The sequence below is a fragment of the Mauremys reevesii genome, unplaced genomic scaffold (genome assembly GCF_016161935.1).
Source record: "Mauremys reevesii isolate NIE-2019 unplaced genomic scaffold, ASM1616193v1 Contig66, whole genome shotgun sequence".
Classification (NCBI taxonomy): Eukaryota; Metazoa; Chordata; order Testudines; family Geoemydidae; genus Mauremys; species Mauremys reevesii.
Window position 1 is genome coordinate 297,344 of NW_024100880.1, and position 17,184 is coordinate 314,527.

At 46.3% G+C, this 17,184-nt stretch overlaps 1 pseudogene; it reads left to right on the forward strand.

Moving 5' to 3' along the window:
• The window catches only part of LOC120394566, a 41,384-nt pseudogene that overhangs the window by 10,968 nt on the left and 13,232 nt on the right, over positions 1-17,184 (forward strand).

The following is a 17,184-nucleotide window of genomic DNA, read 5'->3' on the forward strand; positions in this document are numbered from 1 at the left end:
TAGGGTGAGGTTAATAAAAACTAAGATGGAAGCTTCAGTGGTGAGGAAGCCAGACTGGACAGGGTGACAAAAGACAGGGATTTGGCCTGCTCTCCTTTTACCCACCATCTGCCTCAGTGACACCATCAACCATCCCATCCTATCTTCTGATCTACCTTGTCCCTAATGCCCTTCCATTCCTCATGTTTCCCCCCCCTCAAACTCTGGTCCATTTCTTTGGCAACATATGTGTGATTTATTTGCCCCCATGCAGGGCCGGCTCTGGCTTTTTAGCCGCCCCAAGCAAAAAAAAAAAGGGGGGGAGCAGTAAAGCGGGGCAGGGGGAACAAAAAAAACAAAAAAAAGGCACGGCTGGAGCAGCAAAGCAGGTGGGAAAAAAAAAACCTGCGGTGTGGCTGGAGCGGCAAAGCCGGGGGAGGGGACACGGCGCAGCAAAGTGTTGGGGGGGAACAAAACAAAAACACGGAGCGGCAAAGCGGGGGAGGGGCGGGAATGGCGAGGCTGGCAAAGCAGGGGAAAAACAAAACAAAAAAACCCTACAGGGCGGCTGGAGCCAGTGTGCAGGGGGACTCCCTGTGCTGGAGAGTGCGCGCCTGGTCTAGTGGTGGGGGGGGGAGAGAGAGAAGGGGGGCAGCTAGGGCTTCAGCGGGGCTTTCTTCCCGCGGCCCCAACCGCCGCACTGCCTGCCGGGAGGGCTCCGTGCTGCTCCGGTCGGCTGGGAGGGAAGGACGCTGGCTGCCCTGCCAAGTTTGCTGCAGGGTGCTCCCCTCCTGCACCCCTTACAGGGCGGCCAGATCAGCAGGAAAAAAAAAAAAGCGGTCGTGCCGCCCTAATATTGGGCAGAAGCCACTCCCTAGAATCTGCCGCCCCAAGCATGAGCTTGCTCAGCTGGTGCCTGGAGCTGGCCCTGCCCCCATGATAAAAAGCCCTTCCCGTGACCCCCACTTGTCTCTCCAACTATCCCCTGTCTCCCTGAGTACTCTACAACTGCTGTTTAAGAAAGACCTGATTATTAGAGCTGGGCAGATAATAATTAATAATTCATTCAATGAATGTTGCCTTTTTCACAAGTTACCCAATCAATTTTATTTTTTTAAATATTAATTTTTCTAAATTATTCATTTTGATTGGACACACAGGTCATAGATATTTCATTTCTGTGATTCGATGAACATAAATATGAGAACCAGATTTCTAGTATGAATGCTCAGGATTATAAATACAAATTTTGCTTTCACGGGAATATTCTGTAATAGTGATTTAAACGCATTGCTTCAACAACATTCCTGTCTGCAAATTCCCTTTGCTAGAATATTTGGAAAGTGCACAATAAAGATGTGTGAACACAGTGGAAATAAATTCACTTTAAAATTCATCAGAATATTCTTGAATTTTAGTTGTTTAATTATTCATCCAGCACTATTTCTTATACAGATGCTGCTTTAAAATTAACTTACCATTTTACACATTCTGCTGTCAGGAAACAATCAGCTCCATTTCTGGTTCCTCCTAGGGATGTAATTTACTAAGTGTGACCCCAATTATACACTATTGAGTAACAGTTGTCATAATTACAATTTTAAGCAAATACTTATATTTGGTTTTTAGCTTTGTGGGCAAATTAAAGACAACATTCCTAGTTAAATAAACACAATAATTTCTACTGTATCTCCAGAAATGATACTGCAGTTACTGCCTGACACACAAGCATAAAACCTCTGGAGACATTCCCATTTGTGTGAGTAGTTAGAACTGGTTTTAATATTCAGAGAATCAGAGTACCACAAATTCATAAAATGAATGGATTAAACTTAGTCGCATGTATTCTATTTGACTCCGTATACTTAAAACACATATCAAAGTAGTAGATGTAGTTTTGAATTGGGGGACTTACAACAACTAACTGCCTGCAGAATAACCTATATGCACTGTATCACACTGTCCAAGAGGCTATTTCAATGTTCAGGAAATAGAATTAAAATCTGCCTTCAGAGAACAACAAAGAAAATTTCTATTTTCTCCTTTTTTTAAGGAAAAACCGTCAGGATAAGCCAAAGCATTCACCTATTTACCTGCTCTGTCAAGCACTGAAGGATCCAAACTGTAAATTAAAGAAACTAGAGTAAGTAACTATTCTTTCTTTTTAAAATCCCCTTATTACTGCTGCTATCCCAGAAATTCTACAGCAGTGCAGCTCTTCACCATGGTTGGTATAGTGACCACATAGAATTGTGTAACTTCTGAGGATTGAGTTTAAATTTTCAGTTAAAACATGTGGGGTTGGCTTAGTCGGCCTAGTGCTGTAATGACAGTTAACCCAATTACCTTACCCACAGATGAGCCTGAGAGACAGGGGTCAGAAGGCCAGGGGGAATTCTTTGAGATCAGGAAAGATTCAGGAAGTGGAAGATACAAACTTAGGCATTTTAATCTTAGATATTTCTGAGGTGCTTGTCACTAGAGCTCGGTGAAATTTACTTGGTGAATAGCTGATTTGGCAAATAATGCAGTTTAGAGTTGACTGTTCATGAATTCAGGTCAAATCTGATGAATAGTTTAAACTGAATAAAAATGGGGAGAACGTTTCCAAAAAAGTCAAAATATTTAGTTTTGACATTTTTGAAACAAAATTTCAAAGTCTGTGACAAAATGATGTTTTGTTAGGAAATTTTAGCTCAGTTTAATTAAAAAAATAGAGTTAAACAAAAAACCTGAAAACTAAGCATTTTGTTTAGGGGAGCACAAAACATTTCATTTGATCCCAAACCATTTGTTTTACAGTTTTTTTTCATTTTGTTGGGAAAAATTGTCTTTTCTGTTTCAAGTGAACCCAAATAAAATACTTTCTTATTATTGGGTTCAGGCACTGAACCAAATAACCAATTATTCACCCAGCCCTACCTGTCACCAGGGTATCTAAGCCCTGAACATATCTATTTATTTAACATCTATGTATCTTCACTGGATTTCATTTCTCCCTGACTCACAGGTGTGGTTTTTTGGGAGGGGATTGATTTATTTCTTTCTCTTTCTCTGCTCCACCCCTCAACTCTCTCCTGGCTTCTTTATTTTCTTCCTACTACACCAGCTCCATCTCATGCAAGTTGGTCTAGTTCAGGGGTCAGCAACCTTTCGGAAGTGGTGTGCCAAGCCCTCATTTATTCACTCTAATTTAAGGTTTCGTGTGCCAGTAACACATGTTAATGTTTTTAGAAGGTGTCTTTCTATATTATATAACTAAACTACTGTTATATGTAAAGTAAATAAGGTTTTTAAAATGTTTAAGAAGCTTCATTTAAAATTAAATTAAAATGTAGATCTTATCCGTTTAGTTGTGATCCTTGCCCTTGCTTTTCCTTGCTGAGTTTTCCAATTTCCCCAGGCAGGCAGCGGGCTGAGCGGGCTGGCAGATGGAACCCCAGACCAGCAGCAAAGTGCCACTGAAAATCAACTTGCATGCCACCTTTGGCATGTGTGCTATAGGTTGCTGACCCCTGGTCTAGTTATTACTTAGTCCTGCTTTGAGTGTGGGGGACTGGACTAAATGACTTATTGAGGTACCTCCAGTCCACACTTCTGGGATTCTGTGGTGATCCTGGAGTTGTTCCTGGGAAAGTCTTTAGCAAAGAGGTGATCTTGCATTTTGCTTTGACCATGGCTAGGCCAGGACTCAGTCTGATCCCCTCTGACAAGGAGTTCTACAGCAGGGCTCTAGCTGTTGAGAGTTCTCTGCCCCAATGCCCAAGAGTCTGAGCCTGGGCTCCTATAGCTGGATTGTCCCTGTGAGTACAGCTGTTCTGCAGGGTGCTGGTGGATCGAGCGGTTTGAGACGACATCTGTGCTAGAGAACTTTGAGCTTACCAGCAGCAACAGCAATATACCTGTATCACTGCACAGCCACATACATACTTCAGCAATGCACAAGGCACCATATCACCTTTGGATTTTAATCAAATGCAATGACATATTGTCTCCTACCATGTCCCTCTGCACTGATTCAGCACAAACACTGGCAGAGCAGCTGCAGTGGGGCAATAAATACTTCCCACTCAATCCGACAATGCCCCTGCCCAGCCTTCCATGACAGCTCAGTGTACTGGTGCTGTCGTGATAAGCCACTCACTGAAGCTAGACAGAAGATTTCATAATTTGGATGAAAAAATGAACAAAGGTGATACAAAATTATCAGAAAATTGCTTCCAATTTCCAGCCAGTTCTACATGCCAGCCCCATGTCTGTCCCTAAACACCCAACCCTCAGGTGACGACATCTGAATTTCAACTTGAAAACAGAAATCTTGTTTTTATTTGGCCCCTTGAGAATTCTTCTGAAAATCAGACAAGCAACAGCTTGTGAACATTGTCCTGGTGCGTCTGCACGTACATTCGCACACATTGCACGGAGTGTTCACTGCCTCAACAGCAACTTCCATACTGCTGAGATCTGCAAATAAGAACACAGAGCAGGATAATTAACTAATGAATTAACAACCAGACGAGCACTACCCTCTGCACTCCCACACCTCCAAGTAACTCCATTTACTTTCCCATGGTTCTCATTGCTCCCATCCTCCCCGGCAAGCTGCACATGCCCCAAGGACTCCACAACAGGAGGTGGGGGAGAACTCCAAAGTCTCTGGGCTGCATGGAGGAGGGGCCCTGAATGATATTCTCCCTCTGAGCCCAGAGCACGGTCATCTCAAGCTCCCAAAGAGCTACTTGCAAAGGAACGGCTCGTTCAGTGCCAAAACTAACCACAAAACGAGATCTGAAAACATAACAAAACAACTGAACAAATGACTAAAATCCAGCCCCTCACAAGCACAGACACCCACAGCTGCTGGTGCTCTTCATGATATATCCTGGCCCAGCAGGCCCACAAGCAGCTTGGCAGAGGGCAGTGGGAGCTGCTGACCCCATCACATCTTCTGCAAGTGAGAGGATGTTGCTATTCACAACCTATGTGCATATTTTAGGGCAGGACAGAACCATTTAAAGGAGGCAATGCAGCAAACTAAAAATATTAAGAGAGAACATACACTGTAAGCCATGGACATTATGCTCCTAGTTCAGGGAGCTGTATTAAGAAGTGTGGGTCAGATGCAACAAGCCACAGGCCTGCAGCATTTGCAGAGTGTGCTGTTTGTGGACATAGTGCACCAAAGTGATATGCTCACTTTGGCCTTTGTAGCTTAAGGAGCGATCTGCTGCCAGGTGAATGGGATGCCTATACCACACCGAGAGAGAGTGAGTTGTGGCAGTCCAACAGAACGGTGACAAAGCCATGGACGACAGTGGCGAAGGGCTAGGGAATAGAAGTGCAGAAAAGAATTAAATGGAACATCATTTTGCTGTTTCCAGGCCCCGATGGCCTAAAGTAATTCAATGTTGGGGGGGAATATGGTGGTCTCCAAAAGGGAGGAGGTTATAAATCCACTACAGAAATTCATGGACTCATAGATTGTAAGGCCAGACGGTACCATTACATCATCTAGTCTGACCTCATGTATACCAAAGATCATTAAATTTCACCCAGTTACCCCTGCACTGAGCCCAGTAACTTGGATTTAACTAAAGCATCTTCCAGAAAGGCATCCAGTCCAGCATTTTTTAATCTCTTTCTACAAGGTTGGGGGCAGGTCACAGTAACTTCAATGTCAGTATGACAAAGCCTTCTGTCTGGGAACTGTTTACATGTTGGCTGTGAAGGAAGAGTTTGCTACACAATGGAAGCCCAAATACTGAAACCTCAAACTTTGCCAACAACAGCACATGTACGGGGCATCACAGCCACCTTTATCCACAGAGCAAATTCTTGCCGACACCAATCCCAATGTGATCTGTGAAGCTAGGCAAATGCACTGCCCTTTTCCACAGCAGACTGAGGGTAACCAATGGAATATGCACTGATTTCTCACTGCGAAGTAAAGGGAATGGAAAAACTGTATAAAAATAAACTATAATAGAACCTCAGAGTTACAAACACCGGAGGTATGAACTGACCGGTCAACCACACAACTCATTTGAAACCAGAAGTAGGCTATCAGGCAGAAGCAGAGGGGAAAAAAAGAAGCAGCAATAAATACATTATGTGACTGTTAAATATAATCTACTAAAAAAATAAAGGGAAAGTTTAAAAAAATTGACAAAGTAAGGAAACAGTTTCTGTGCTTCTTTCATTTAAATTAAAATGGTTAAAAGCAGCATTTTTCTTCTGCATAGTACAGTTTCAGAGTCAGTTGTTCACTCATAGTAAAGTATTCAGTCAGTATTCAGTGGTAAACTTTTGAAAGAACAACCCTAACGTTTTGATCAGAGTCATAAACATTTCAGAATTATGAACAACTTCCATTCTCAACGTGTTCATAACTCCAAGGTTCTACTGTTTTAATGAGAACTAACTGTAAAAATGGGACCACTTCCTCCTGGCCTTTTGAAGAGCTAATGTGTCAAATTGGTGTCAAATGAATCAAAGTTTTTTTTCCTAAAAAGTTGGTTGGTATTTCCAAATGTTTAATTTGTCCCAAATAGAACACTGAGTCCCTGGGGAAGGGCCCCACTCAGATGGGCACACAGGCATGAGGGAAAAAATTGTCAGGATGGATAGACTAGTAAGTTCAAAACACACTGGGGAGGAATCTCAGAGGAGTCTATACTATCACCTTAGCTTTGTAAAATGTGATACGGTGGACCAGTCATGTGAGCCTGAAGCTCACTTGCTCTGAGCCAGAATCACTGTCGGTAGGAAAATGACTTTCCAGGTACAGAAATTAAGCTCCATTAACCAAGTGATTCAAAAGGAGGTTTCATCGGCTTTATCCCATGACACCGGGGAATGGAGGTTTTACAACTTGGCCCAGTACCACTCTGTAGGATTGCCAGGCTGTTGTGAGTGGGACCCAATCACTGGGTGACACCTGCTTCTAAGCCAGGTGAGCTTGGGTGTGGTCTAGTCCTTGTTTCCAGGTCTGGATCTTTGGGGTCATTCCTCATCCCTCTTGTCTGATGTCCCTCCTTGGAATGTGAGGCGCTGCCTTCCCATTGCCCTAGGCCCTGAAATCAGTGTCTGAGATCTCCCAAGTCCCACCTCCAGTCAGACTCTCACCCTGCTCCAGCGCTCCACCTTGGTTGTGGGCTCTCTGGGCTTCTAGCTTGTCACCTTCAGGGATAATGTGGCAGGAAAGCAAGGAACACAGGCTTGGCACAGGGGCTTATTAATCAGAGACTTTGTCTTCAAAGCACTCAGGAGTTACAGATCTTTGAAAAACAACAGAAGTCCTGAGATCCCGCCTCCCTGAGTCTTATTGGGCCCTTCCCACGAGTCCGAGGCATGTCAGGGTTTCAGGCTGGGCAGAGTCCCTCTTGCCCTCTCTCGCTACTGTACATCCTGCTTACATGTCATGATGGTCATACCCATCCCCTGCACAGGGCAGCTCTGGGGACTCTGTCCCCTTGCCATGTGACCCACTGGGTTGCCCCAGCACTCTCTCCTAGTCATGCTTGCCCTGCCTGTGTCCTTCAACTGCCTGCCAGGCACTTTTCCTGCTCAGGAAATGCTGTTCAATGGGTTTGTCCTGGGCAAGTTCAGACATGTGTTCAACAGCTAATACAAAATGGGCTTTGTAATTTTGTACAGTCACACACACACACGCACGCACGCACGCACACACCCCTCTCTGACACAGGATTTCAAAAGTGTCAAGCCCTATATGAAGCGGATAATAAGGGCTGCAGGGACGGGACACTTTGTCTACTTCCTGAGAGGCTGGAATAGCTGCTAAATGCCTCTGTGTGGCATCAGTCTTTAGGATAGACTCGGATGAAGGAGTCAGTCAAACTGCTTTTCTGTGGAGATAATAGAGAGCACCATGTGGACCTGCTTGCACCCTGCCAGAACCCCTTTCTACTGGTAGATGGGGAAGGATAGCTCAGTGGTTTGAACTTTGTCTTGCTTAAATCCAGCGTTGTGAGTTCAGTCCTTGAGGGGGCCATTTAGGGATTTGGGGTAAAAATCTGTCTGGGGATTGGTCCTGCTTTGAGCAGGGGTTGGATTAGATGATCTCCTGAGGTCCTTCCGACCCTGATATTCTATGATATGATTCTAGGAAGACATGAGGCTCCTGCATATGGCCTGTGCCCTGTCAGGAGCCAAGCTGTCAGGAAGAGGGCTCCTGAGATGAAGCAAGGTGCCTTTGTTCTGTGTTAGCAACCAAGACCAGATTCAGCCCAATGGAGTTGGCTTTGGACAGCTGCATGTGGCCTAGCCAGTAGGAGTCTATGAAGATTATAGAATCCTTGTCTCTTCTGAGATGCACCAGTGCCTGTGTCACCAGGAGCTGGTACCAAGGTCAACAGGAGCATTCTTCTCACGGAGGTAGAGAGAGCCCCCTTTGCTAACATTATCTATTCTCCAGGCTATCAGCAGAAGGCTGGTAGGTTCTTGTTCAGGGATGTGGCAAAGAGAGACCTCCCTCTCTCTCGTGCCCTTTGAGACTGGGCTCTCTAGGGAAATTCCAGCCTTTTCTAATATATGGTCGAGAGAGATGGGGGTGGGGTGGGGTGAGACTTGAGACGTGGCAAATTGGAGCCACCCCTGAATCCTGAATGTTCAATACTAAGTCTTCCATAGATGGTGGCTTATTTGCTGAGTCCTCAATTGACAAGATGCAGCAAGAAAGAAGAAAAGGCTCCTCCCATCCACAAAACTTCTTATTAGCAGATGCCCAAGTGTGTGTCTGCTCAGAGATGGAAAACACTCATATGGGAATACAGGATCAGTGAGAGCTACAGATGCACGTGGATTGAAATCCACACATAACCATGTGATCCCCACCATTCATTACTACAGCTCTGTGATTTCCCCCTCCCCACTCCCATTCCCAAATAAAAGAATCTTTCTAGAAACCCACGGTGGGACTGGACAGACAGAAGTTCTCATTTTCCTCTCTGCTTATCTCCTGCAGGTTTTGTGATTGCCGTTTGACAGCTGCTTGCTGTGAGGATCTCTCCTCTATTCTTGGTACCAAACAGACCTTGGTCGAGTTGCACCTGGCAGGAAACAGCCTGGGAGAATTAGGAGTGAAGCTGCTGTGTGAGGGACTGAAGCATGTGAACTGCAAACTGCAGAAACTGAGGTGTGTATTTACCTTTTTTTTTTCCGTAAAAGACTCCATGGAGTGTGAGGATGGTGCAAGACGGTGGCTCCCTGCAGGTACATGAAGGGGGTGTCTACATTGCAAAAAAGACCCACAGCAGTGAATTCTCAGATCCTGGCTCAACTGATCCAGGTTTATACTACAGGACTAAAAATAGCTGTGTAGTGAGGGGGTGTGGCTCCCCTCCACCCTGGAGCGGGACGAGCCCATCCGGAGATCGGAGTGGGCGGAGCTAGGGAGCTCGGAACCCTCCCCTCAGAGGGTCAGGTGGTGACCTGGAAGTATAAAGGCTCGTCCTCAGAGCTCACTAGGGAGCCAACCGCCGGGCAGGCCAGACGTCTCCAGCCTAGCCCACGACTGGGAAAACCCCGCGGATCAAGGTGCACTCCAGGACTGGCCTGACTTGCTCTGCCTTGCCCTGCGCTCGCTACCCAGAGGAGGTGCCGGACCTGCCCTGCGCTCGCTACCCGGAGGAGGGGCCGGGCCTGCCGACCGCCCACGGCCCCGAGGAACCCATGGTGCTGGACCCCCCGGAGGACACCACCCTGACCCAGGTACTACCCGAGGGAGAGTCTGGAAGTAGCCTGGGGGCAGCTGACCCTAGCACTGCCAGAGCCCATGTCAGTTTGTTGTGGTAAATAGAAGCTAGGCACTTCCCATGGCCCCTCCAAGCTCACAGAGAAAAAGTTTTGAATGGTTTCACAGCCGCATTTTGGGATTCACCAGCCCACTGAAAATGCAGCCACCCACTACCCTCATCTTCAGCTTAGCTGAACGCACACTTGTGGAACACAGGCTAATGGACATAACAGATGCCCATAGAAGGACCCCAGTGTAAACTTCTCTTTTACAATCCCACTTCTGCCAACACCAAGGTTAAGATTCATTGCTGAGCTTCATTGCTAAGAGGCGCAGCAACAATCTCACATTCCAGAGAGAGAGTGGAGCTAAGTGGATTTAAACCACCTTTACGCCTCCCAGATTCAGGGCTGCTCCAGGTATTCGAATAGTTCCCTAGTGTAAACTAGAGCTGCTCTGAGATCCCCAGGCTGCTAATGGACAACTCTGCAGCTTGCAACAGATGAGAATCCCAATAGCTGGCAAAGCAGAGTAATTGTTCTAAGGGAAAAGTTATTCTGATTCTGGAAGAGTGTCCACACAGGGAGCTATTCTGCTCGATGTCCTTGTATAGACAAGCCCTCAGTATCTAGCCATCATGTTTAAGGCCTGATCTACACTTAAAATTTAGGTCAACATAGCTACAAGGCTCATAGGTGTGGAAAAGTCAATTAAAATAAAAATAAATTAAAAATTCAACCCCTGGTGTAAATGCAGCTAGATTGAGAAAAGAGGACAATATATCTTCAGTTTGTCTATTTTGGTCATAGTCTCCTTGATCTGGGTGATATTTCTTTCTAAAGCACTGAGACTTTTAGTCTACAAGAAAGAGAAACTCTAATGTACAACTGGCTTCCTATATAATTCCCTTATTCTTCATTTTTCACACCAGTCTCTATGCATTTGTTTATTGATATGTTGCAAATCCTTAGATTAAGGGTCATGGGGACTATGGTAAATGCTTCTTGGCTTTCCATGCTGGAATTTCAATTGAGAGGAGAGGACTGGATGGACAGACATGCTCATTCTCTAATCTGTGCATCTATCTCTTTCAGATTGAAGGCTTGTAAACTCTCAGCTGCTTGTTGTGGGGAGCTCTCTTCCGCTCTCAGCAACAACCAGTTGCTGACAGATCTGGACCTGAGTGATAATCAACTGGGAGCTCTGGGAGTGCAGCTGCTGTGTGAAGGACTGAAACAGCCAAATTGCAAACTGCAGAGACTAGTGTAAGTATTGACCAGTTTCCTCTATGTAAAGATCTTGGCAGGAGGCGTGGATGGGGTACAATAAACTTCCTGCAGATACGTGGTGAGGTTAAAATCTGAGTCTCTCCTATTAATGCCTCAGTTGGGGATACCTTCTCCCCACCCCCCAACATCTGAGAGCAATAAGGAGCCACTACCCAGGAGGACCCTTGCAGTGAATAAAAATCACCACTTGCAAACCAGGACAGCTCTGATCCCTCTGTTAACTATTTCTCCTCATGTCCAGTCACCCCCGCATCCACTTCTCATCCCTCTCCCCTGCTCTGTAGGGTAGGTGGTGGGAGGGACAGGAACAGTCTCTATTCCTGAAGCCAAATGACATGCCCTCCTAGAGCACCGTCTAGCTGAGGATCTCAAAGCACTTACAGAGCTGAGGGAATTCACCTCCCACCCCATTGAGCCAACTGGAGACAAAATAATATAAGATTCATTTAAGTCAGTTCCTGCTGCCTTGATCCCCTCCTGATTCTCCCTCTGTCCCTGACCCTGCCCCACCATCCAGGTTTGTGACCTCCCTGTTGATTTTTACTTCCTCACGTCCCCTCACCTACACCCAGGCTGCCATTGAATCTTCTCGGTTCTCCATCCCATGTCCTCCCGTCATCGTTGAGCTGGATGAAAGCAATTTTTGCTGCACACAACATCCGAATACTAAGGTGCTCCCCCACCCCATCTCCAAGTTTTACTGTTGACTTCAACAAGAACAGGATTTGTCACCATTCTGCAAACCCTGACAATAAAAAGCTTCAAAAATCCTCTTGCCTGTGGACAGGAGGAGGTTCTCCATCAGCCTTGGCAGTGCCATGTCTGTTCTGTGTCTAGGCTTAAAACCCAGCTGGATATTGCCAATGGACAGGTGAAGTTGGTTGCAACTGTTCAGTTACTGCTTGACTAGATTGCTCAGAAACAAGAGACTTGATGATACCGGGCATTCACATGTAAGGCTGGTTGTATCAAGCAATGAATTCTTAAGTCCTGGCCAGGTTACTGCATGCTCCAGGTTGGGGGAGCAGATGTCTGTCCTCAAAAGCAAATGATGACAGTATTTGTTAGTAGGGGTTCTAGATGCTCTTGCTCAGAGCCGTTCCTAGGGTATGGTGAATCAGGACGACCCCTCCGGCTCCGCCTTTGGGGGCCCTGCGGGCCAGAGCAATTGGCCAGCGCAGTCGCTCCCAGAAGTGACGGGTCAGTCACGGAAGTGATGTATTCATCACATTCACCCCGGGCCCCGCACCCCCCTAGGGATGGCCCTGCTCTTACTGGCCTGCACTAGCCACAGAGATCAAGGATCAGAGTCATAGGCAGAGGCTCAGATTTCATCTAGCATTGTCTAGGATTCCTGTTTTGTGAATGAACAGAATTCTGAGGAGGGTTTTGTGTTGTCACTGATGGCCATAGAGGCCATCCTGGATGTGGAAGATCTTCTCTGTGAAGTGGGTACAGTTCCTCACGCTGAGTGGTGCTGGGCTCTGGAGCTAGGAGGCATCTAAGTTAGCAATGTTATTGACAATCCAAAATAGTTCAGTGGGGTGTGACTTGGGGCTTGTCTACTCAGCCCTGCAGTTCAGACTACAGGGGTATGAAGTGCAGCATGCACCAAACTGCTGTGCTGTAACTCCCCCATATAGACAATGCAGGTGCAAACAAAAAGGTACCTAGTTCGTGCTAACATAGTCCTGTTTGAAGAGGACTATGTTAACACAAGCTAGGTACCTCTTAGTTTGCACTAGGACCATCCACATTGGGGTGCTGTGTGCACCAAAATGCTGTGCTGTTGCAATTCACACCCCCATAGTCCAACTGCATCAATGTAGCCTTGGTGGTTGCTATGGAAGAGGAGAAGGAGGATCTCTTGGTCTCCTCCAGGGCCAAGGAGCAGGCAAAGAAGAATTTGTTGTTCAGAAATCAGTTTCTTCTTGAGAGTTCTCAACACTGACGCTTGGGTTTTCTTGCCTCCTTGCATCATCTGTCACAGGAAGAAGAAACCACAAAGCTCTGTGAGGGCCATATGGGAAGGAAGTGCTTCAGAAACAAAGTATTCATGGCTGTGGTCAGTCAGTGACTGTGATGTCTCACTGGTTCTTCTAGTCCTTGGCTGCTGGGCTAGGGCATCAGTGCTTTGTGGGTCTAACTGGATCAGTGAGCAATCTAGGATGGACCATGATGTTAAGAAAAAAAATTAATTAATAGGCAGCAGATTTAAAACAAACACAAGGACATATTTTTTTCACACAACGCACAATCAACTTGTGGAACTCCTTGCCAGAGGATGTTGTGAAGACCAAGACTATAACACGGTTAAAAAAAGAACTAGATACATTCGTAGAAGATAGGTCCACCACTGATTATTAGCCAGGATGGGCAGGGATGGTGTCCCTAGTCTCTGTTGACCAGAAGCTGGGAATGGGCGACAGGGGATGGAGCACTTGATGGTGACCTGTTCTGTTCATTCGTTCTGGGGCACCTGTCACAAGACAGGATACTGGGCTAGATGGAGTATGGCCATTCTTATGTTCTTTTTCTTTTGAAGGTGGCAATCTGACTGGTATCAGGGATTGATCCACGTTCATTATAAAGGTCAGGATGTGACCAGCTGTGTGTGTGTTTAAGGCCTAGAGACTGCCTGTGAGAATCCAAAGGTGAACAGGGAAAATAGAAAGTTTTGTGCATTGGATCTGGTGTATTGTCAGTGTGAATCATTAAGCCTCCAAGAATGAGGAGCCTCAGGAACTGCATCACCATGTCAGCCAGTGTCTCTGTCAGCTCCTCCAGAAAACTTGAACTCTCTGTAGGTAATAGATCTGTGCTATTGGAATGTCTTATTGGGCTTGTCATTGGTCTCTCAGATTAAGTAGATGTACTCAAGGGATTTTGTTATAAAGGATCTTCTTTTGCATTTGAAGCTGGGTGGCAATAAAATTGGTCTGGGTCTGTAGGGCACAGTGTCAGCTGGAAGGATGAAATGATCCCGCTCCCAGCCTGCTGTGTCAGATAGCCAGGCTCTGGGGTTGCAGACCAGGTCAGGGATCTAATCCAAGCTGATAAAAGGCTTTTCAGCCACTAACCTTGCTTTGTTCAACACAAGCTTTGATCCTGAGGTGTGCCTGTGTCTGTAGTAATTTTGTGTGCAGTGGCTGAAACTCATTTGCACTGGATTGGTGGCTGGTGCCTAGAGTAATACTTTCCAGAGGCTGGCTTGTATTTCTTGTGTGTCTTCCATGCAGGGCCGGTGCAACCATTTAGGCAAACTAGGCGGCCGCTTAGGTCACCTAAAAGCCCACTCAGGCGAGGCGATGGAGTGGAGGTGAGCTGGGGCAGGGGCGTGGGGAGGGCTGCCCGCAGTAACAGGCGGGGGCGCACAGGGGAACCGCTCCCCACCCCAGATCACCTCCACTCTGCCTCCTCTGCTGAGCATGCAGCCTCCGCTCTAAGTCTCCTCCAATCGGCGCCGCAAGCCTGGGAGGGGAGGAGAATTAGAGCGATGCCGGCGTGCTCAGCAGAGGAGGCAGAGCCGAGGTGAGCTGGGGCGGGCTCCCCAGGTGGGATTAGCTGCTGCAGGAGGGGGCTCCCCAGGCAGGGTTAGCTTCTGCGCGGGGTGGGGGAGTCTCTCCGGGCGGGGTTAGCTTCCACATGTGTGGGCGGGGTATCTGCGGGCAGAGTTAGCTTCCATGTCGGGGGGGGTTTCCCCCCGGGCAGGGGTAGCTGCAGGGGCGGGGGGAGTTAGCTGGGTGGGAAGGTGACGCAAGGTGGAAGTTTCATGCCCTAGGCGAATCTTCCTTGCACCGGCCCTGCTTCCATGTAAATCTTGGATTGGAGTGGAAAAGTCTCATACCCATGAGACACTCCCACAGTCTTTTGCTCACATGAAGGCTACATCTGCACTCGGAGCTGGGAATGTGATTCCCAGAGTGACTAGATACACTCGCTCTAGCTCTCATCGACCCAGCGTGCTAAATATAGTGATGTAGCTACGGTAGTGTGAGCAGTGGCATGAGCTAGCTGTTCCAAGTATGTATCCGGAGGCGGGGGGTAGGAGTTTGCCTCCCCACAGTTCGTGGCTTTTGCATTTTTGCTTGGGTAGCTCCAGGCCCTGGGTAGTCAGCTTCCTGAATTTCCTGAACACGGTTCCTCAGATCAGATACTGTGCTTGGACCCCTCATCACTACTCCTAGTATCTATCCATTGATAAGTAGCTCTCTGCCCTTGAAGCCTTAGGCTCTGTCTGCAGTTGGAACCGGGGGTGTGTGATTCCCAGCTCACGTACACACATTAATGCTAGTGCTGATCTTAGCTAGTGCACTAAAAATAGTAGCGTAGCCGCGGTAGCACGGGCAGCGGTGAGCAGCGGCATGAACTAGCCACTGCCACCCAGACATTTTTGAAAAGTTAGGTGCAATTTCCTGTATTTTAGAAGCTTTTCATATGTTTCAAAGTCAGAATGTTGTGCAATAAAAATAATATAATAAAATAATCAATAATACGAGCACAGCCGCTGTTCATCTGGACTTCTGTGCTAGGATAACTTGCTAGTGCATCAGGTAACGTACTGTGAAACCAGATGTGCATCAAAACCACAGGACCCCTAAATATATATGATTATTTCAGGTAGATGCAAGCATGAAATATTCTAAAACCTAGCACTAGCATTGGGGAAAAACTTGTGGAGGCAGTGCTAGCAATTCTATAATTAAGTTTGCATTCAGATTTGCAATTAAAGGAGGACTGAAAACCCATTATTTTACAGTAAAGTTTTTGAGGTAAACAAAAATCAGGTTATTCCCTCCTCTAAGCTCTGGTCAAATGGACTCCCATGCCCACCTACCATTCCTAACCAGGCTACAGAGACCCCATTGTCCTATGAAGTCACTTTGTCTGATATATAATATTGTTGCCATCTCATAATTGTATCACAAATTTTGATATTTGATGGTTTTTCTTAAAGTCACAGCTCCTGGAGTCATGTGAATAAGTGAGCCCCTCACTTTTTAAAAACGAAGGCTAAGTTTCTAGCCCTTGTGGTTACAGATAGAGCCTGAAAACACAAACCCTAAAGTCTCAAAAACCAGAAGACAAAGAAGAAGAACCCAAAATGTATTTGTAAAAAATAATCCCATGAAATCTAAGCCGATATCGTGACTTTTTGGAGCCTGACTCATGATTTTGGAAATTTTTGGGGTTGGCCACATGTCATGAGTATATTTTATTGCAATGTTGTGGCATCAAACTTGATATAAAATAATGTAACAGAGTGCCACTAGATCTCCCCTTTACTATTTTTAGTTTTTCTCTGCTTGAAAGTTTTCTTCTCTCCTTTTCTCTGACTCTTTTTTCCTCATTGTTTTGTACTGTCTGTTTTACCCTCCAATTAACTTCTCTCTTCTGATATTTTCCACCCTCTAAACTTCTCCATCCATCTTCCCCATTTTCCTCCTCCTGACCCTTTCCTAGAGCCTTCCTTGAAACTTCACTTTCTCTCTCTCTCTTTATAGTGCAAGCAGTGGGGCAAATGCAGGAAGTCACACCCAAACCTGGTTCTGGGTTCTCATTGGTCAAGGGATGGGTCTTAGGACAGAGTCTAGGGATGGTTTTGTGGCTCATTCCTGATACTGATTGGTCAGGGAAAGGAGATGCTGGGTGGGCCACTTGTCAGAACGGCTGTGATGAGCCTCATTCATTTTCTGATGGATCTGCTCTGCATTTGTCTCTCTTGCAGGTTGAGATTTTGCGGTCTCACAGGCGCTTGCTGTGGGGATCTCTCCACCGTTCTCAGCATGAGCCAGAGCCTGACAGATCTTGACCTCAGTTATAATTTTTCTCTGGGAGAGGCTGGAGTTCAACTGCTGTGTGAGGGACTGAAACATCCAAACTGCAAATTACAGATGCTGGGGTAAGTAATATTTGGTCTCCTCTGTGTATTTTCTGATGACATCTATGTAAAGTGCTTCACAGGGGCTGTAGCTGGTGTCTGCCCCCTGTAGGTATATGGAAAAACTGAGAGTTCAGTGTCTCTCCAGCACCATTGTCAATGGCTCACAACATGCACCCAGCCTGCCCTGTTTGGAAAATGGAAATATTAAGCAAAGGTGGGCCCACAGCAGACAGCTGGTAACACGGTCCCAGTGAATAAATATTTTATTTTTTTTAAAC